Here is a 23,837-nt window from a genome sequence, read left to right on the forward strand (position 1 = left end):
TAGACGGATATATATATATATATATATATATATATATATATATATATATATATATATATATATATATCCATGAAATAACATCTAATATGTGACAAATAACCTTGTATTTTATGGTATGAAATGTTATTGACAAGTAAACTAACCAATTTATTACTACGACTATATTCATCTTATTTCACAATAGACATTGTTTCAGTTGCCTTTTTGAAACTATTTCACTACTTATATCCACTAGGGTTTCTTTGCAGGCAAGAGAAATACACGATAATCAGACTACTCAAAAGTATCACAATTTATTGTAGTGAAATATCATTAATTTTTTATTCTAATGTGTTGTCAGCAATCCCGTATCCAAAGTACATAGTCGGGGTAAATACTTCACTTTAAATATGTTTTGGCCTACATGACATCTTCTTTTAACTAATTCTTTTAATTGCTTATTCTCTTTATTGTAGTGACATAAATATAACTTTGAGCAAAACGAGTCTGTAACCCTGTTAAGGTTGAAAAACTATTACTTGAGGGATCTTCCAATCATTTTCCCGCGTTCGATCTTAGTCGGATATGTCGGCTGCCATGTTTAGCCTATGATGTGACGAGAAAATCACTTTAAAATATACTGTGCGTATTCACAAGAGAAAGCACAATGTCCTCCGAATCACCTGATTTCGATATCATTTTTTTTTAAGGAACGCTGTTCTTTCGGAATCAATAAGATTTATATATAACAGATTTACCGGTGACAAATTGTACATCGACTGCGTTCTTTGTATTTTCTAACAATATACTATTTGAGAAAATCCACATGGGCTACCCACCATTACTCATTATTAAGGTATAATCCATTGTATTCGATAAACGTAATTTTGCAGCTTGCTCATTAGAGTTTTCTTATTTGATATTTAAGAATTTTAACGAAAGTCGTATGAACTGGAGTTAATATTTAGTTTCATAAATGTTATGTCATGATATGTATGTATGTGTGTATGTATGTTGGCAGGTATGTAGGGATGTATTTGTATTGTATATTTAACTTTTGTTCATGATTGTAGATTGTAAGGGTCATTTGTAAGTAGAATATTACATAACAAACTGGTCCATAAGACTAATACTTTACGATGATATTTCTAAGCATGTTCAATTGGATTTGAGTTCATATCATTCGTTTCTCTTTGGAAAAACCGTAGTAGTAATATCGAGCACAACAGCCTCAAAAGTCACTGATAGCTTCAAGAGGAATTTTACGTGAGAGAGGCCGATAACCTCAAAAGGGTTGATAGCCTCAAAAGGGTTGATGGAGTCAAAAGGGCTTGATGAGTGAAAGAGGATGGGTAAGGATTTTAAGGTTGAGGTTTTAAAAAAATAGAAACAAAGAAACACACACGCATACACAAAGAAACAAAACAAAGACAAAATTAATTTTGGCAATGGTGAAAGAGTATCTTTCCCATATAAATGAGTGGACCTGAAAAGGGCCGTTGGTGTTTGTTAATTCAAAGGAGTTAACATAAACAGGATCTCATTTGACTTCTCTTCCTTAAACCTCTTTTGACAGCAGGCTTATACATCAAGGCCGTCTTAAGACAGGATCATCCCTCCACATATATTCTTTTCTTCTATAGGGCTCTATCGATGATTCCGTTAATCGCCCAAGAATTCCTCACATACATGAGGTAGTCCGGTTTGAACAATATCCCAGAAACAATCGTGGAGGATTCAAGGATTGTCTACATCTTCTCGCATAAACAGGTGAAGCCATCAGACAAAGCACTTGTAATTATAGTCTAAGGTCGGATCGAAACGTATTGACTTGTTTCAGCAATCCAAAGTGGCGTTACAAAGTTCAGGCACTTCGAGAAGTCTCTCTTCCAATCAGAAGTGAGCGCCGTATGACGTCAAATGCTGTAAACAGGTGCACTAGTGTTCGTGCGCAGTGAATCGATGCGACATAAACTAAATATGGCTGAAACTAGGAAGATGATTATTGGGGTGCACCTGATGTGGAGACGGGGAGTGATGGCATCACGGCATCGAAAGCCACGGTCATACTTCCAGAACAGAATGATTTTAATTTCGTGGATTTTCTTTCGTCATCGCAAGAATTGGTGCCGGCACCAATGCCTTCACCACCTTCTTCCCCGTTACCTTGGTTAGAAGATTTTAGGCATACGAAGAATGCAGAACTGGAGAAATTTTACAACACCAGAAGGAAGCAGAACAAGCCTTGGTGATTCAACAGCAGCAAGAAGAGGGGAAAAGAAACGAGAAGAGACGAGACAGTGCGAAGATGTCAGAATAATGACGGTGAAAACAAAAAATTGTGCAACGAGACATTTTGATGGGGTTAATGAATCCGAAACAAATGTATTATACATCATTAACTTTGCCCAAGAGAAAGAGACCTACCACGAGTCAACTCAGCTAACACTACCTCAACGCTGACTACCCTTTAGAAACCATCAGCCATAATGACCACTACCAAAACCTCCGCTGGAGCAGGAGTATACGTATGCCTTGGTCGTGGGAAGGGCGTGAGACAGTTGAAGCTTATCATGTCCAGTTTACTAGTTTATAAAAATAACAAACACCCAACTGTTCTTTTCAGAGCCACCCACCTCTCTACTCTCTAGAAAGATATACAACTCAAGGATTGCAAATCAAGCAAAACTTAAATCCGTTTACCATTATGAAATTGTGTACATGTGTGAGTGTATGTGTGTCTTTATCCATAGTCTATAAAAGAAATCAAAGACAAAAATACAGGTTTTCTTTTCGTATTGCTCTTTTAGAAGTCACAATGATATTTCACATCATAAATCATCATTTTCTTCTTCTTTAAAAGATTATGTCTGTTTTTTTTAATTTCTTCACTGGCACGGGTTATTCCTCGTCTTTACTCTCTTCTCGTCTTCTTTTCTTGCTTTTCTGGACTGGCATGAATTCTTCATTTTTGGTGGACCTCTCCTTCTCTTCTTTCTCTCGTTTCTTTTTTGTATTTGTTGGTTCTCTTATTTTATGGCACTCTGCTAACTCGTTTCTTTCCTACTGACAATGATAACATATATATTGGCCACTTTCTCTATTTTCTCCCGTCTTTCCTTTACGACTATTTGGGCATTCTGGAGCCCAATATCCTTTCTCCAGGCAGACATAACAAGTATTGTGACTTTTATCGAGAGAGAAGTAGTCCGTCCCTTCCTCAAAAGTAAACTTTCGAATGATTGTCTTTACAATTTATGAAAGTATCAGCGGTCTGTTGTACTAAAACCCAGGTCCAGAAGGGTAAGCTGTAGTGACTCTTCCATCATGACTGTTTGAGAATCGAATGAAATGTCTTACTTTATGACATTATCCCTATATACAGGGAACCCTCTGCATGTGAAATCTGATCAAATGAAATTTTGCTGTCAAGATGAATCGATCACACGATTTCAATGACATAGGAGACAAAAGTAAAAGTCACGACATGACATATCGCTTCACACACCGCCTACAAGAACGACACCGCAGAATGAAAAAAGCCTGGAGAAAAAAAATTGCCAATCTTACCGAACCAATCAAGGACAAGAAGCAGAACTCCTGTGAAAGCAGGCAAGCATATCCAAAGAGACTGCGCGTGGAATTCCTGAAATGCTCCAGCATCAAGACCTCTTTGCTCCACGCTTCCTGCTCAAAGCATAGGTGGCGCTCACCAGATAATATGTACTTTTGAGAGAGTGACGTATGTAAGGTGAAGTAGTTTGCATTTAAAACATGCACAGTGGAGAGAATGTTTGCATACCTCTATGCTACATTAATGTAATGTGGATGATATTTCTTTTGGATATTGTACTTTTGGAAATTTTACATGATTTAAGCACACTGCTAACTAAAATGACTGCTCCCTTGTGTTAAAAAATCAGTCTGAATTAGTCTAAAGTACACTATACATAGCAGCTATTAAAATAGGGAAAATGAATTTTGCCAGACTAGACAATACCAGCTTCTGAAAGTGCAATGAATGAATTACCAAATATATAAAATGTAAAAAAAGTTATCGGCTCTTTTTTATACAATTGACCTCTGAAGTTCAGGAAGTGAAAATGACCAAGTAGAGCTAGCACTTTTTTGAAAGGTGCACATTTGAAGTAAGGCCAAGCTGTATACTCTATAACCCATAGTACACCCATCAATCATACACCAAAATAAAGGGAATTAAAGGTTCTTTGCATTATACCTAAGATATACAAGGTCTTTTTTAAATAGCCAGTATAACCAGTGAGGAAAGCCGGGGACATTCTTTTTCTTTAAATTCCTAACCCTATGCAAAATGCGAAACTGTATAGCGCCACCATACCTCTTCAAGTGGTTCGCGGACCTCTGATGTCTCCAGAAACCTATTTCCATGACGGATGTCATTATCAGCATCACCGGATTTCTAGATACCATTATTACTGGGAGAAATGCGACCTCGGATTTAACAGTCATGAGCAACTAACTCATTGTGGAGAGAGAGGTCCGTGTTCTTTAGTCTCTAAACCCATTCCCAAATGAAAATCACAATTTCAATGCTCTTCTTGCCAGCGAACCTTTGTCAGTCCTACTTGCTACAACAGAAAAGTGCTTGCCAATTATTGCGACTGTACCCTTTCTGTGGACAACTCGTGCGCACCAACGACCTCAGAGTTCACGTCTGTCAAGAGAAGAAACGATGTCGTTTTTGGCGCGAAAATGGTCGACTTTAACATGAATGCTACATCCAAAAATACAAACCTGAACAGGGGAATGAAAAGAAGAAAGAGAAGCGAGTGGATTTCATCTTTATTTCGAATATGTGCAAAAGACTGGCGTTCACATCCCTAATTTCTACGTCGCTCATCGGTATTGCGAGAAATACATCCATGAACCCATCATTTTAATTGTCCCCACTATAGCAAGATCCTAAAAGGCTGTGAATTATTTTTTCCGAGGACCAAAACCCCTTACCGAGTTTGCCAAATGGATCTTAGACCCTAACAACGACATTTGGAGTAAAGCGGATATTAAACAATACATAGAGTGCCATCGCTATGCCTCGGTGATGGCGCACGATTTCTCTGGATAGGATGGACAATTTCTGCTGACATACTATTCAGAACAAAACACCGAATAATCTCAAATCACCACGAACGGAGCTAAAGCCATCCAAATGTAAGCAGGACAACTACAGTTTTAAATTCCCATGAGTTATTTGGAAATGTCTTTAAGTCGAATGCCTAAAACGTTTGGAATGACAGAAATGGCCCAAGGGTATTTCCGCACTTTTTCAATACCGAAGTCAATCGACGCGCGGTTCTACCTCATTTGCGTGACGCTGAGTGTTACGACCTTGACAATATACGCACCGAAGAACGATAAATTTTATACACTTGGTACTACTCTCACGCTTCTAATCCCTTCGACTTTCAGGAAGAAATGTTTAAGTATTGTTGATCCGTTGTGGACGATTTAAACTGTTGCTGTGGAAACGTTCAACAATTGTTTATGGAGCACGCAGGAATCGTTTTCTTAAAGGAAGCCTCTACAATCGCCAAAACGTGCTCCATAGTGTACCGAAATCGATTCACGTCTGAGAACACATTGACCATTACACTCTGTCAAATTCCCACTCCTTCAAACGTTGATACACGGCCAAAGTTCTGCATTGGCTACAATACTTGGCCGTAAGAAAGAAAAATGGCTGCAATATATCTGAAACAGAGGAGGTGAAAAGACAAATGGAAATATTTCGGTGAACGGCCGTGATTTAGAAAATTTTACGAATTTCATTGACACTTATTTCACGGATGACCTACTTGTTACCGTCAACGAAACGCAATAAACTAATTCTCAGACGACAACTACGAACACCAACTGTACGACAAAACCTACGGCGGCGCCTGAGGTTAGATCAACAAGCATAACGAGTGACAGAAATGTGATAGAAGTAATACAAATGTGGGAGCACGACTGCGATCAACGTTTCAAACCCGATCTCGAGTTTAGGCACATATAATCCATGGAATCTCTGAAACTCTAAACCGCCGCGATAGTTTAAATTGGAGGAAGAACGAATACCACATACTTGCTGTACGACGAGGACGAATTCCAGGGAGAAGAACTCAGATACCTCGACGTCTGTTCGCTGAATCACTGGATGTGCAAATATTGTCTCCTTCCAACAGGACACCCTCAAATGTTGACGGATCATATCGACGTGAAACACATTCGTCAGTACGGAGTCTTGATCAGATCCAAAGTCTTATCTCCCAACAACTTGTTTTGTCCCGTTTTACCCCACCATTGCCAAGGAAAACTTATGTTTCGTTTGTGCAGTGCCTGTGCTGAAATCTATAATCAGGACAATTCATGTCACTACACCGAGGACGAACGCGCTTTCACACGAACGTGAGTCAGCGAGGAATTATTTTATGCTCTGGATCTGGATACCACCTGTAAAAAGTCTACGAAATTTATCACTTTGCCCAACACATAAATTTACCAAAAGGAAGACGATTCCTTGAAAGGCATTTTTACTGCTTACATCAACATTCTTTCGAAACTGAAACAAGAAGCCATCGGCTATTTCTCCGGGTGTCAGACTCCCGAAGACCAAGAAAAATTCAAAGAAGAGTACCGTTCCATCGAAGTCATCACTCTAGACCACAGGGTAAAGAGTGAAGGAAGACGCGCGTTTGACAACGACATGCTGAATTGCTTGTTGGAAGAAATTACAACGAGCGTGTTTAACCAAAACAAAGCACTTTCAAGAGCCCTACCGCTTCAAATCACTGGTGGACTACAACAGAAAACGAATGAAAGACGTGGATGTTGTACGGAAAGATTTGATCTTTGTCAATTATGCAGTCAAACCAGAGTTTGTAATCCCGACGAATATGAAAATTTCATCATCGCTGCCTACGCGATCGCCAATGCTCGCCTAAAATTGTACTAAGTCTTAGACCTTTTAGGAGATCATAGCCTGTACTTTGACACTGAGAGTTTCATCTATATTCATCACCGTGATAAACCTTACCTCGAAATTGATGGAAATCGTTTAGGGGCATGGACGGACAAGCATCCCAAAGACAAAATTTCGAGTTTTGTTAGCTGCGGTACCAAAAGTACAGTTACCAATAACCGGAACCACAAGATTGATGCTGAACTATTGATTGAGTGAATTGATGAACTTTCACCAACATGAAGACGCAAAAAATAACCAAATCGTCAGTCGCCCTTTAGAAAAAATGTATCAAATCATGTACCTGAAATTACAACACTTACGGTCACGCCGATATCGCTCGGTATAAAAAGGGGGAGACCGATGTATCAGTAAGACTACAAACGTCAAGCTAGAAAGATGAATTCGTTCACAAGGGGTTAAACTTCCTTGATAAACTCGAGGGCGATGCTATACCTGGCAGTCGCATGAATGCATTACCCTGCGACGTCATCGATTCATGGCATGGCTACATCTCTACCACTACTACTACTACTACTACTACCACCATAAAAGGTGAATACATCTTTAGACAGTTTACATTAAAAGATTTCATTGACATTCCTGAAACAATACCCTCATCGATACTGGTCAGAAACTAGTCTGCATCTCGGTGTCTTCAACTTTGCCACGAGAGTATGCGTAACTAAGGACATCGTTCATCTGCCTGACGTAGGTATGAACGCTTACCACTCTGCCACAACCTTTATCAGCAGTGTTGCAACAGATTCCATGGAAGGAAGTGAACGAATGGAAGTGTTTCCACTGAATTTTGGAAGACATGTAGTGTTATTGCTGTGACAACCTTTCTGAGACTTCTTTTACGGGCAGGTTCTCTTTGGACTATTTAAGAATAGTTCCTGTAAAAACATCATGACTACTTCATCTTTAAATGTGCACGAGAGATTCATTCTATTAAAAGTGTTCCACTTTCACATCGATATTTCTCTACCTCTGTGTCAAGAAAAAATTTGCAAATCGACATTGGATGCTTACGAAGATGTACATGTAGCGTGTTGGTTACACGAACATTAGAAAAATGTACGCGACTGGAAAGTGTTGGATTGGGCGCAATAAGTGGCTAAGTATGCTAAAGATGTGTGCAACTGACTTGTGTGGTCAAAGTGATTTGCAGAGTTCTAAACACCTTCTCTATGGCTGTATCTTCCTCACCCTTCTCTTCCTCTACTCTCGAAGTCATTGATGAAAAGGAAGATCGTCCAAGTTAGGGCACACTATATTCTACCCATCCCTTTAACATGTTAACTGTTGGACCGAGTGGTTCGTTCAAAACCGAAGTTGTCAAACGTACCATCGAACACAAAACCCATTTGATCGATCGTCCGCCCTAGTGTAGCGTGTGGCGTTACAACTAGTGGCAGTACAATCAACGTTACACCCTCCTTTAAGAATGTCAGTGATAATCCATCGTCTTTGTGGAAGGTTTTCCTCGTGAAGACGATGGGACTGTGTCTGACACATATAACACATATGCTCATCTTCGAAGACATGTTAGGAGAAGATAAATAAAGATTTTAACTTTGGTTCACATGCAAAAGGCATCACTATAATGCCAATATCATTTGCATGACCCAACGTTTGTTTCAACAATATAAAGCCCATCATACCATTGATCTCAATGTCCTTTACGTAGTCTTGTTTAAATGTCCCAGAGATAAATTTCAAGTGTAAGTGTTAGCCAAACAAATAGGAACAACGTGACTGACTTATGTGTATGACGATACCACTCAAACACCTCATGCGCATTAAATCGTCGATTTCAAACCCAAAACACCCGATTATTTGCGATTTCGTACGATTTGTTTGGTGACTGGTGCCACGAAGGAGAGCCGGTGATTTGTAAGTCCCCATCATCACGAAAAAAGTATAAGAGCCTCATACATTTCTTTTCGGTCTCACAATCCTTAACATGACCTTCTTTTAGTCTCATCTTCCAGCAAAGTTGATCGCGCGCTGCACAACATGTGTTAGAAGTTAGTATCAAAGAAGTATTATGATGTTTGATGCTGACAGCACGTCAGTTACTTCAAAGCATCATTCACATTCCACATCAAACTAATCGCTTTTTGACAAACTTAAACTAGCCTTGTCACAACTGGCAGATCGGAATAATCGAGACTCAAACCAAAAACCAAATCATTACGAAACCTGGAGGCACTGGCTCTGTTGGATGTGTGATCATTCGTTCTCTCTTAAAATGGAATCCTAATGCCCAAGCAGTCCCAAGAAAAAACACCATCTCCCAAAAGACGTCCAAAGAAGAAGAGTGGCACGACCAAGTCATGTTCCCGGAAAGAGAAGACCCCACGAAAAAGAAACATCACAACAAGCAGAAGAAAACCACTTATACCAGAAAGAGAAACACTGTTGCTCGGAGCTACTCGCCAAACCACGTCAATCAGTGACTGTGTCTACCACTTTTTCGACCTCACAAGTTGCTCATGATGCCGGATAAACACTTTTGAACACATGTCGTTCCCAATTTTGATGAAAAAAATGGAAACCCGTCTCCAAAGGAGTTTCTCCAGTGGCGACGCTTTCTTTGTCTTCTTTGCGACAACGCAGAGGACACAAAAACATACTCTCTCCAAAACATAAAGTGAAAGAAATGTCCGAGATATTACAAAAGTGTAATGGATTAATCCATACAAGAACTGAAACAATTTAACAAACACCTCAACGCTGACTAAAGCCTATCGTGAAGATGATACAAAGCGGCGACTATTCGCAATGACGAATTTCCGTACACAAACGACTTGTTCAGGCGATTCATTTAAGTGGGGGATTTTTGCACCTAAATGAAGATTATATTAACCTTACCGCATAATTGCACATCGCTCTTCTCTCAGAAAAGGGAACAGAATATGACTGCCGTCCCGTTTACCGTACAATTTCATGGAAGGACGAAGGCTGCCATTAGTACCCTACAAAAGATGGATGGAATCTCATCGTTGGCAAGAACGCCGGACCCCTCAAATACCTCCCAATCCTAATCTCACCGAGTTTTCAAAGTTTGAACGAGAATTACAATCGTTGATAGATAGCACCGATTTGTCAGAAACGGAAAAATGACAAAGTCTTCTAACGTCTTGAACTCTATCACCAGAATGCTTTAAAAGAAACAGCTAAACATACTCTGAAAGATCTCAAGGCCAAGTTGAAATTCCAATCACTTTCCCACGTGACCACGACATATGTGGCCAAGAGGATGCCAAAGGAAGGAGAGGACACACGAGAAGTCTTTCAAACAACGGCGACTTTCATCCCTAGCAAGATTGCAGAGACCTTGTTGACCTTGTTGACCCCTTTATCCACTGTCCAACGAGAACTCAAACCTCCTGTCAAAAGATGGTGTCGATCCCTTCTTCGGCAGAGTCAAGAAGAAAGAAAGAAACCCAGAATCGAAGATACAAAGAAAGAAAAAGTGACCTTTTTGCCACCACTATCACCACCTTCAGGTTCTACGCCTCTTGCTCATCGGACGCGACAAATAGTTTTCTAACCCCACGAATTCAAGAGTGATATCGCTGAACAGTAGATGCCTTATTGAAAAGAACTCTGATGGAGAACCTTTTAGCCAGCATTTACTACAATCCTGCCCATCGTGCGAGTTACGGAGGAGTTCAAAACTTATATCGTGCTTCCAAAACCCAATAGAAAATTTACGCTTACCTCAGTTGCGACAATTGTTGCTAGAACAAGCGATATACGCGTTAAATAAATCCATTCGACGAAACTTTTCCGGACCTCAAACCAAAGCGGAGGGCATCGATTATCAATGGCAAGCCGATTTAGTCGATGTTTCACATCTGGCCACGTACAATCGCGGTTACAAATATTTGCTTTGCGTCATCGACGTCTTTTCTAAAATGTGCCCGGGGCGTGCATTTTACTTTTGAAACGAGTTCGAAATTGGTGTAAGTGTTAATACTGGTGTTGAAGCAAAGTGATTGTCACATTCAGACAAAGTCACCAAATTTCTGAACCACACTTTCCAAAAATAATTGAAGAAGAAAGACATTCATTTTTCGCCATCAAGAATCCCGAAACCAAGATGTACAAAAGCACCCCATGTGGGTGTGGTACGGCGAACGTGTAACTAAAATGCAAATCGTCTTTTTCAGACAGATATTTGTGGTGTATTGTTTCATAGGTGCCACCATTGCCATTATAACAAGGAGAAAAACAACTGTGGACGATTTTACTCAGAAGTTTCATCGGTTACCTTCAACCAAAGCTATCTCTGAAATATTCTAGTACCAACTTTAGCTTTTTGGCCAACGATAATTACCATCCATCCCCTAGACCAACATCATCAGCAACAACCCTCTTTTCGGACCTGTCCAAATTTATTTGACCTCGAATGACTTATCTGAAAGCAGAACCCTGGAATTACGAACAACCAATTTATTTAACTTTACCCAGTGAATATTCCGTAAATGTGTTTCCCAACAACACTTTATTTTGTTTCACGGCCAAATTACCATAGGACATCCATCTGGATCAAGAAGCGCATGGGGAATTCGCCTTGATAAAAGTCATTCATCACACGCAAATCTTAAATATCACCGAAAATAAAAAAACTTTCGTGGTGGAAATCCTGAACGATGAGGAAGCATTGTTTGACGAATGTGATCTGCTGTTGTGCTAATTCGACAAGTCATCAGCAACCAATCCTCAGTGGGCTCACTATACCATTAGAATTCCTGTGAGTAATATTTAAATATTTTACATCTGGCGGAAATGATTGCCTCTATGTTCGACGAACAGTTTGACAAAGCCCTGGAGAAAACGAACAAAATTTTAAAGAACGAGTACCATACAATTTCTCATCGTCAAGACATGTATTTTAAGGATGACAAATCCCTGGCCATTACCCTTTGTCCTGATTTGGATTCTCTTTTGAGTGGGATCTCTACTAAGGGTCCAAAGGGAGACATCACCTACAACGAACGATTCTTCGGGTATTTTAAATATCCCGTGCTATTGAATGAATGAATGAATTTGATGTTTGTTTTTCTCCAATGTAGTGAAATAAAACGTGGTGAGAAACACAGCCGCACCATTAACGACAATCATCCCTTTCAAAGTAAATTCTTCCATCGCTGCTTGTGATGACTGTCGAAACACCTATCACGTTCAACGTAAATTTCGTACATCCTCAGTAGGTCGTATTTTGATAGTGTCAACATTTTTATAAAAAGATATCTGGGACCAAAAAAAAAATCCATCCTCGAAATGAAAAGTCACAGTGAAATTACATTTTTGAAAATGATTCTCTAGCGCATAGTAAGTCAAGTATTTTGTACACCGAGGAGTCCCTCGACAACAATGACATGGCTTAGGAGATATGCTAAAATCCTCTTTTCGTACGGTGGCTCCTATCTTAAAACCGATGGTGACTCAAGGAGTGCCGCTTGAACAAAAGGAAAAGAATTTTTCAAAATGTCATAATGGACAAACAAAACCCCAAAAAGCTATCGCCAGAGCAGGCAAAGATGTGTTGCTTCAGACTGAAAAATAACGTTTTGGCTCATCAAGAGACCCCTATAAATTTGTTCCTCTTTCATGATGTAACAACTTAGAAAGAAACGTTTTCTCCACTTACGCCCCTTCAGAACTCATAAATACATTGCAAGAAATACTAAGCAAAGATGCCCAGCCAGAAAATTATACGTCTTTGATTACTAAGAAAAATGATGCACCGAGAGATTCTTGCGCGAATATTCCAAGTCAGATCTGGATATGTTTGTCAAGTCACATACCATGATGACGATGCAAGATAGGTAGAATTTCATCCCGTTTTATCTTTGACTGCCTCAAACCCACTTCGCGTTTGAAATCACAGGACAGACCGAAGATTACATCGATTTGAATGGCAGTTACTTGTACTTGAAAGCAAAAGTTCTCGAAACGGGCAACAATCCTGTAGACGATGACAAAGTAACTCTCGTCAACACTTTAATATTTTCCTTGGTCAGTGAAGTGGATTTGTACTTGAATAACAGACAGGTCATTAGCAGCATGGTTACTTACTCTTACCAAGCGTACATAGAAAATCTCTTGACGTATGGAAAAGAAGCCAAGAACAAGTATCTGAATGCGTTCGTAGAATGGAAACCTGACATGTCGGGCGCGGACGAGTTCACCAATACAGCCATAACTGAAGATGACAATTCTCACAATGAGAGATTTAATGACCGACGAAACAAAATCAAACAAAGGCTTCGTAGAAGTTATGTATCATCTGCATTTAAAAACGTGGTTGCAAGACAAGTATTTGCTCAACGGAGTGTTTTTCCTTTTGAGACAGAATCGAATCAGTACCGTTTTCCATTTGATGGATTATGCTAACGAGTACAAAACTATCATCGAAGACACCCGACCCTATCTGCGCCTTGTGACAGTGTTACTCAAAGTGGGAAACGATATTAATCACAATTTGAGCAGAACGACCGTCAAGTATCGGATTCGACGAATGAAAGTGAAAACCTTTACCATTGACACTGGACTCAGATCCATGATCGAAGATCATGTTTGCCAAGAACAGTTACCCAAACGTTTAATCATGGGCATCGTCAGCAATTCAGACCTCAACGCAGCCATCGATCACAATCCTTTTGAGTTTAATCACTACAAAGTGTCAAAGACAGAAGTAAGCTGAGATAACCAGACCTTGTCTACCAGACCCTTGGGACCAAACTTTGAGCAGAAAAATTACGTGTAATCATTCATGTCCCTGTATGTAGTCACTGGGCAGTTAGGTACCAACACCAGTTACGGCATTTCGTACGACGATTATAAGGTTTGTGAGCTTTTTTATTTCACTCCAGACAAACGGACATTTCCACCGTACAAAATCTGGCAAACTTCGTACGAACTTCTGTTTTGAGAAGCTCTATCCAAAACGATGAATGTCCTCTTAAATGCATAATTTGATAATGCTCTGAAAATCAGTTAAACACTTGTTTTAAAGGTCCAGCATATGGAATGCATATCCATTCCTCTGTCACTAATTGATATAAAACTAAATTGTGATTTAAATTTGCTGCAAACATCGATTTGAAATCTAGCTATCAACTAGATCATTATAATCTAGTGTTTGTAGTTGACTGATTCATTACGCCATTCTTTTTCTCGTATTGACTTTTTTCAAGTCATTTTCATTAGGTTGAAAGAGCATGGTTCCGTTATATTAGTTGTACTTTCAGCTACTTATTCTTTCTCCGTCTCCTTCAAAAAACTAATCACATCTTTGCAGACGTTGTTTCTCAAAAACACATTTCCTCTTCCAGGATGTGGATATTCGTCACGCTGATGTTGAAATAAAATCATTAGTTTATATGGTAACAGCCGATGTTGTTCTAATATGTATACCTTATTCCTCTGCGCTGTTTATAAACTCAAAAACGGCACTCGATGCTTTTCAAAATCTGAACAGTATGACTTTTTATGTATACCTGAATATCCACAGTACTTTATGAGTCAGAAAAATATAGCAGAAAATTATGTTTTTACTAGGATTGCAATTCCCTAATAGTTTCCTGAATTTTTTGTTTTTCATATTATGCAGTAGTGTTCTTGTAGTGCTAGAGACTTCTGCTGCTGCTGCTGCTGCTGCTGCTAGCGATGAGAGAGGCCTTACAGTTTTGAAAATTCGTCCAAAGTTTATAAAATGAAAGAGGAATATTATGGAAATAATGTAGGCATCGATAGAAGTTGATAAAACGGACGAAGGAATAAAAATATCTTCAAAACGCTTGTCATAGAAAATATATGTTTTAATATTTTCAGTTTAAGTATTGTAACCGTTAAAAAGGTATATTGCTATACAAAATCCAACGGGACATTTCATTTGTTTTCATATAACTAGAGTCTGTCCACAGTTTAACGGAAAAACGCCTCTTTTCTTAACAAGTACAAACACACTATGCAGAACTTAAATGTATTTTGGGTTTGCCGTTTTGACTCTCTAACATAAAATGTAAAACATTAGTTAATTTTAGTTGAACGCCGAATTCTGACCTAGTTAAAAATGTGGCACATGAACTCTAGTCTCAACAGCTAATTGACAAAGGCAACATTAGCCTCTGAGCATTACACCTGGGACGACCAAATGGAATTTGTAACGAAGTGGACTGACATTGGATAAACAAATCAGTCAGTAAGGTCTAGTTTGGCGTAAACAAACCCTTAGGTTGGTAGCAAACTGAACAGCCAAATCTGCCTCGTTTGTCATTGAATATTTTTGCAACAAAACTTTTTGCCAGTGTTTATCAAACGACAGAGGTAGACCTTTTGTGAGGAAATTAAATCTACGAGGACATTAGCGAAAACTGTATTACATATTCTAAACCCCGCAAGGCTCCATACACTATTTGACGACGGATATGCTTAAACTTATTTTTGTTGGATTGTTAAAAATAATCCAATGTGCGTATAGTGTTGTATATTAATATTCTTTTTTTCTCCGCCTGTGTAGTTCACTGCGAAGTTTATAGGTAATAAAAAGGTGTTAAGGGGTGTTAGTTTTGTACATAAATTGGATGACAAAACGTTATTGCAGAATAAGGAAGTAGGGTATCACTCCGCATTTTTATAGACAAAAATAAAATCATTTCATAATGCACAGTCACTCTATATAAGATGCATAACGTTGATGCACGATGTACGATATTTTGCCGTTTTGGAACTGAAACAGGTAATGGTAAAACCTTCAGTACTATAAATTGTAGCTTCACACAAAAATTCTGACTTAGTATGAGATTGTGGCACTTAACTTTCGTATCTCTTCTTATGTTACATTTCATTAAACGTATTAAATATTGGACGACAAAATCATCTGAATGTAATGACACTGGACAGACAGACCAGACCAATCGTGTATCAAAATAGAGGGTGACAACAACGAAAACCGTGAAATTGTAAGAAGGAGAAGAACCCAACTTGCATCACAAAGTAATGGAAATGCGGCAAAACAGCGTGCTAGATAGTAATACCCTGGGTGCTGGTCACTCCAGGAGATGTGTTGGGTTGAAAGTATTGGACCCTGGTTAGCAGCTCATTAGGCATTGGTCGTACCAAAATGAAACTTGGTCAGGACTTGCTATTTTATAGCATTATTGTTGTACCCATATAATCCCATCATGAAAAACCTATGGATTTTATTTTTACATTACCGTTGAACTAATGTTCACTTCCCATTTGTACCTCAAGCTCTATCATGCCTTGTTAAATAGTTACAATTATTATTACTATAATTTATCCTTAATCAGGCAATCTGACGAAAGGTAATTATACATCGATATCCCATAGAGTCAAACTACAACACTGTTTGACATATTTTTGCTCATATTTTCAACACTGTTTATGTTAAGATATCCTATTTTAAATGGTTAATTTCTAAACTTCATTGTCACACATTTGTCGTGTAGACTTGCGACAGTTCAATACTTTTAGGGGCCCCGAGTGGCTTACTCATCTAAGGCGCTCACCTTTGCAAATCACTGACATCTCACATGTGTTGGTTCCTGTCTCGGCTCGGTCAAAGTGGGTATGTGAGAAAAACTTGCCAGTAGCTTACTGTGAGCTGGTGGTTCTTCCTGGTATTTTCGCGGATACTTCCTCCACCAAATATACCGACCGCCATGTTTAACATATCATAAACTGAAAAATGGCGTTAAGCTCACAAAATCGATAAATACGTTTTAACTTGTATTCTTGACTATCTAGTGTGCAGTAAACAGTGATGGGGATAGCATGCTACAATTCTCTTACCTGACGACAAATTTCGTTAGCCATGTTAACTCCGCTGTTGCATTGTTGTTTATGTGTACATTTTGAAGAAGAAATTCCAATTAGTCATCAGCACGCGCATCTGGCACTGAGTAATTCCCATTTAGTGGAGTTCATCTACTAACTCTTTCTATGCGTAAGTGTTAGCTTCCTAAATATCACCTTTCATTCGCTGTTGTTGTTACGTCACCAGCAAAATATGCCTGTACCGTACGCATCCATGTAAATGTTAATGTTTTCGACAACTGAGCAAACTGTTTCTTTGACGGGGTTTTCCAGACATAAAAATAGAACCTTACAAGCGAAATACTTATTTTCCTCAAAATAATGTATTGACGAGTAAACGAACCAAGTGATTACTAGAGCTATTTTCAGCTCCCTTCTCATCATAGACATCGTTGGAGGTCCCTTTTCACGAAAACTATTTCATAAATCACATCTCACCAGTTTCTCTGTGCAAGTGTGTGTGTGTGATTTGGATTTTTAACGTAGCTTTGAAAATTTTTCAGTCAGATCGCTACGATGTCTGCAGTGACAGTTTATAGTGATATCTAGCACTGGGGCATCATGCCGCAGACATGAAGCATGATGTCCCACCAAGTCACATTATCCTGACATCAGGCCGACCAGTCCTAATACTAACCTCTTAATGCTGAGCGCCAAGCGAGGCAGAGGTTAGTACCATTTTTGTAACTCTTTGGTATGACTCGGCCGGGGATCGAACCCACGACCTGCCGCATCCGAAGCGGACGCTCTAACCACTAGGCCACAGAGCGGTCTGATTATTAACTGAAACTAGCGAGTCCATCATTGGAAGGTTTTTATTATCGATATATGTCTTCGATACAGCGTCATTGTCTAATTCTGGTTTTCCAAGATCAGTAATTTTATTATTAGACATATTGAGAGAACTAGCCATTGTGTCATCGGATTTTTGTACTCGACCACGAATATTATCTGATATCGTTGTCATCATAACACCGGGCTTAATTTTTCCATTACTATAAAACACAGCTATGCTATTTTCAATTACTCCATTACTTTGAATAATAATATCTTGCAATGAAAAGATTACTTGTTTTTTTTATTTTCCTTGCTTATCTTGAAATACAACCACTTTGTTTGGCTCTACATTTGCAAGATTTAATAAATTCAGATATTTCAGCACTAATCTGTTTGCTTATATTTTCATGAGTTGTTCCGTCTGTTGTTTTTTTTTTTTTTAGAGGAAGCTTTTCCGTAAATATGAACCATTATACTTTAAGATCTGTTTATAACGACGCGTCTACTTGTATAATCGTGCACGACTTTGTGAGATGGTTATTGTTTATGTTGGTAATGTTGAATACCAGACTGAAGTTTTTATTGTGTTTACGTAATTTAAAAAAATCTTTTGGTGGAGCCAGTCCATACGAATCAAAATAAATAATTCCACGTGGATCAATCGCGTATGCCACCCAATGAGTACCAGGACCGGAACTTTTATCGAGATTAATGATACCAGTTTCAATATTGTTAGATTGTTTTGGTAATTGATCAAGCATAAAAACACCTCTAAAAAAATTATATTTAATTTTTTATCAGCATCAAATAAATCAAACTTTGACATAGGAAGGAATCGGCGAAGTCTTCCTGGAAGTCTCAGACCTTTTCCGTATCGATACGGAGTTCCTGGTAATCTTAGCCCTCTCCCCATATTTTTCATTCCTTTTCCTGTTATTAATTTTTGTTGCTGCTAATCCACCAGCAGCTCCAACAGCACAGAGTGCGGCTGCTTTTGCAACAGCTGGGGATGCAGCAGATTGTAACGCTGGTATAGCTGCAACAAGTGGAAATATACCACCGGTTTTAATCGAATCTTTAATGGCGCTCGCAGAAAGATTGCGTTTAACACCTTGTTTTTATTGTTTAACATCACTGAAATGCCTGACTTGACGTTCTGACCATGATAGTTTATTTTGACCACCTGTGATCTGATCTTTTTCTTTAGTGATATTTTTGTTCCACAGTTCTTTGCTGAATTTGATTGAAGCTTTTTAGTCTGACCAGGTGTCAAATCAACACTTGCATGATAATAGGACATTTTTTATAAGTAATAGGTTATTTTCAACTGAAAATGTTACATGTTTTCCATCGGTGCGTTAATAACTCGCATTCGTCCGGCAGTGCCTTCAAGTAACGTTGCTTTATCGATGAGTATAACTGTAATTGCTCTATAATTAGGAATAACTCCATCATTTACACTAGCTCAAAAGTGAATATTAACAACAGATTATTTGAATAAATCTATATGCTCCTATGAAAAATAATAGTTCGGATACAGTGTTGTAAAATCCCGCTGTGATATTTGTAAACCAGTATCTATATTTTGATCACGCCCCATAAATATCATTAAACGATGATATACCCGTGCTACATGATTATTTTCAAAATTTAACAATATATCTTCAGTTGGTTCTTGGTGTCCCTTTATCCGTAAAGAAACTTCACTACTCCAAGTTTGTCAAATGTCATATGACTATGTATTTGTGAATTTACTCGTCCAGTACTTTGTAATGCATTAAAGATATACCTAGCTGCAGAAACTCATTGATGTGATGCAATATGCCATGTAAATAATCACGTCAGCATTACTTTGAGTGTTATTGTGGTCATTGTCAACCATGATAACAATGATATTCCGCCTGAATTCATAAAATTAACTTTTCTTCTTCGGTAATTGTTGGAGTCATTACTCGCGTTCACAACGAAAGTCTTGTTAATATTACTTTTCAATGGAGTGCTGCAGTTGCACCATCATCAGCTCCTATTTGATTCCAAAGTTCATCATCATCAGTAGCTTTTCTAACAAATACAACTGTATGTTTAGCTCCAAAGATAACTTTTCTGATATTTCTGCAAAATCCAAAGATATGAGATAATGGAATTACGCTTGACATTTTTTTTACGATTACCTTCCAACATTGATCTACGTACGGCAAATCCTAAGTTGTAATTTGCGTTGATTGATACAATTGTTAGTACATAATCTGCTGGACATACATGTGTCTTACATTACCCTCAACTTCCCTGACGTGTTCAGGACTGTCACTGTTATCTTTAGCAAACATCATTGACGAACCAACTGATCTTGTATAATCATGTGAACATCTTGCTAAATTTATTATCGTTGTAGCAAAATCAACGTATCTTTGAATTGTTTTAATATTTCTTCTATCAATCATGTACGTCGCGCTGTCAAATAACACTATAATGCCAATAATAACAAAACCAACTTTAACATCATCTCCATATGGTATATCATATCTTTTTATAATTTCTCCTTCTACTTCGATAAATGCTTCATTAGGCAAGAAAATATCTGCTTGTCTATTGAACTTGTAGTTTTATTCAACCACGCTGATCGGCTATACGTTCATAATGATAATAATAATATTGATAATCGCGAACAGTCATCTTTAAGAACAGGTGCATCAATATAAAACGCTGGATCGGATATACGCTTAAACATTTTTATTATAATTAATACCGTCTATCACGAAGACCACTTACTGAAATGCAACTTTTATTTGCTGGCATAATTTCATTAGTCAATTTTACAGCAACGACTTTATTAGTCAACTTTGCTAATTTTCCATTAGACAACTTTGCTAATTTTTCATTTACAACTTCATTAAGAGCCAATTCTTCTAGTTTTTCACTCGCAGCTTGATTTATTGTTTTACTAACATTTGCAGGCACAATTTCAGTACTGGGTAATTTTACTGGTTGTGGTTTTCTTTGTACTAATCGAGCTAGCCTTTCTTTGACTGATGTAAACGCTTTACCAGCAAGATCACCAGCAGAACGTAATGTTTTATTTCCAACGAACTCAATAGCTTTCATTCCTAATTGTTTTGCAATTGGTACTGCTTTTGGAGCTATCCTCTTGAATATACCTTGAACAGCATCACAAAGTCCATTTCCATAAATCGCTTGGCGCGTTGGTAATCGTGAATTTATTACTCTGACCATTTCAGCCGAGCTTTGAGCATGTTGTATAATCCTTTTGTAAATTACATGTTGATTAATTAATTGTTTTCAGTCGATGTAATAATCATAAACAATTTCATTAATGAGAGAATGATAAACATTACGATCCATAACACCGCCTGCAAACAATCTTCGGCGATTTCAGATATTTCATGAAAAATTTCTGGAGAATTATTTGCTGCGCGTTTTCCTTCAACCAGAATTTCTTAGCGATTAGCATCGGCAAGAACACTGTCAGGACAAGTTCCTAATGCACTTCCGGTTTTCGGTTCACAGCTTTGTGTCTCTTTAAGCAATTCAGCAAATATATCTTCTTTACGTTGTAATTCTTGTTTTCTTTTATCTAAATATCTTTGAGTAAATGTTTCATTATTTGCAAAAGGAAAAATCCAAATTTCCGACAAATACATCTCTAATTCAGCTCATTTTCTGACAAAGACGTAACATATTCAGGTTTTAAATATGTATTTCTTTCATCATATTTTGCAGCCATATCTACTAATTTAGGATATTGGAAAGTTAATGAAGCTGAAGGCGTAAAATTACTTTTTATTTCATCTGTAATTTTGTGTGTGATTCGTTGTGGTTGAGTTTGCTGAGGTTCAGGTATAGGAGGTTGTGGAGGAGGAAGAGTAAATTGTGGTTGAGGTTCAGCTTCAGTTACAATTTGTGGCTGAGGAGGTTAAAGTTGTCGTGATCGAGGAGATTGTGGTTTAGGAAGAGTAGATTGTATTTTAGGATTTTTTGAAGGAGATCGTGGTTGGGAAGGCTGAGGTTGTTCTCTTTTTCTTACTTCATCTTGAAAGTTTTGAAAATCAGGATCATCAGCTTTGAGAGCATTTCGCTTAGTAGAAATGAGATATACATCTCTGACGCAATCACCTTTTGTCCAAGATCCAACATATTTGGTTCTTACATATTTACTATATTTCCATATTTTGCAGCAATATCATAAGCTCGTTTTGCTTTTACATTCTCGATAGTATTAAAACCTTGAATCGTCAATTTATCTTAAGAGAAACTTAAGGTTTAGGTTTAGGTTGTCTTTCAAATTGTTGCGCTATCGATAAATATCTATTTATTTAACTTTTATATGCAATATAAAAATGGAACTTCCAGCAAGTTGTCTGTTCGCCCTCTCTGCTTCTCAAGATCATTATTTGCCATATCGCTAGTAACTGCACAATCTGGGTATAAATCAGGGATTATTTTTCAATTGGATCGATTTTCTGATCCAAACATGGCTTGTAAGTTAAAAATGGATTAAGAACAACCTTATATTCAGCTAGAATACTGCCTAGTAATAAATAAACGCCCTCAGTTGGTAAATATTGTTCCGACTGTCACGGGTCCTGAGCTGATGACAAACGTACACACTTGAGAAGAACATCAACCAAGCCGCACTTTACTCCCTGAATAAGAACACTCGTGTAATGTCACAAGCTTTGACAAAAAGTGCACTTGTGTGAGAGTCCAGTGCTCTCTTGATCGTTATAAATTTTCAGTATTTTTTATGAGAAAAGTAGTTATCTACTTCTTTTTCTTCAAAAGGAGTACTAACCTAATAATTTAGTAACATCGAAACTTGAATGTATGTGTAAATTGTGGACACGCATTCCACTTGCCAGCTCTTATTCCTTTAATCTAAATTGAAATTCTCTTTCTTTCTTTTCTCTTTCTCTCTGCATCTGTATTTCTCTCATCTCTTGTTCTTTTTGCATTTGCATTTGCATTAGTGCATCTTCTCTTTCTCTCTCTCCCTCTCTTTCCTCTTTCTGCAACTGCATTTGCGTCTCTTTCCTCTTTATCTAACTGGATTTGACTTTCTTCTTTCTATAACTGCTGTGTTGTCAGTTCCTCTGAAGTTTAAGCTTTCTTCGCTCTATTTCACTCTTGTATTTTGATTTTAATTCCATAACGTTAAAATCTGAGTCAGGTGGAAATTCACCAATCAAGTCCAAGTACCTTTAACCAAGACATTATATTCCGCAAAATATTGTGACAAAATATTTTTTTATTTCCTGCTTCGTTATAGAAGCCTTCACCTCAGAAAGATGACATTATCTGGCAAGCTGAAAAAATTCATCCATTTTCAAGCTGTCTAACCGTTCATGGGTAGGATCTGAAATAAAATTCTCAAATTTACCTAACATTGCGAAGCTTGTTGGTTTCACAATAGATTTATAAAATTTGAAAATTATGTCTGAGACAAATTCCAGAACATAGCGAATTTAAATTTTAAAATTAAATTTTCTGAAGTATTTCAGAGCTATTCGTATCCCAAAGACGAGTATTCGATTTTCTATTACGGCAGTATGGTCTTGAACAAGGTAATATATAAAAGCGAACCTAACAGCTTTTGCAAAATTCAACAAATAATTTATTTTCCTAGAATAACAAGTGACAAATGTAAAATGAACTTGCGATATTGTGAATTAAATCCCAAATAATTATAAATTTTCTAACTCAAGTCCTAATATTTAAAGTTCTAAATAAACTTTAATGGCATTCTACAATAAATACAAAGCAGATAGTGTTGATGTGCCTGTGTTGGCCCGATATACAGACACACTAATAATATAAAAAAATACATCCTTATTGAAATTTCACCTCAAATCCAAGTCTACATTTCCAAGAATGTTATTTTTTATAGTATTTTTGTATTTCCATAGAAGAATTACTTGAATTAAATAAATTAAATAAATAAATTCCAGCCCAAATTTTAAAAAAATTGGACACAACAATAATACAACTGACTATACTCGAATCTTAGAGCACAAACGAATAACCTTTAGAAAAACAAGATTATATAGTCCTTTACTTTACCTCGGGTGACTATTTTCTAAACAAAAACTGTTACCAAATGGAAACTTTCATTCTCGAGGGTTCCAAATGTTTGCAGGAAAAATTCTTAATTACAATTAGAACGTATGTTTATAAAATTATGATATGATATAACATGTGGTAAGCAACAGGTAGTCCTGGCATTTCA

The 23,837-nt window shown here is 37.6% G+C and overlaps 1 protein-coding gene across 2 annotated transcripts in view; it reads right to left on the reverse strand.

Annotated features, from left to right (window-relative positions):
• LOC149775526 (beta-1,3-galactosyltransferase 1-like) overlaps window positions 1–16,974 on the reverse strand; it is a 50,124-nt gene extending 33,150 nt beyond the window's left edge. For both annotated transcript variants that reach the window (XM_089943858.1, XM_089943861.1), the window contains exon 1: window positions 16,796–16,974. The gene's annotated coding sequence lies outside the window, so the exon portion shown is untranslated. The remainder of the gene's footprint in view (window positions 1–16,795) is intronic.
• Window positions 16,975–23,837: the final 6,863 nt, after the last annotated feature.

The sequence above is a fragment of the Sinohyriopsis cumingii genome, chromosome 19, assembly GCF_028554795.1.
Source record: "Sinohyriopsis cumingii isolate HCF-2022 chromosome 19, ASM2855479v2, whole genome shotgun sequence".
NCBI lineage: Eukaryota > Metazoa > Mollusca > Bivalvia > Unionida > Unionidae > Sinohyriopsis > Sinohyriopsis cumingii.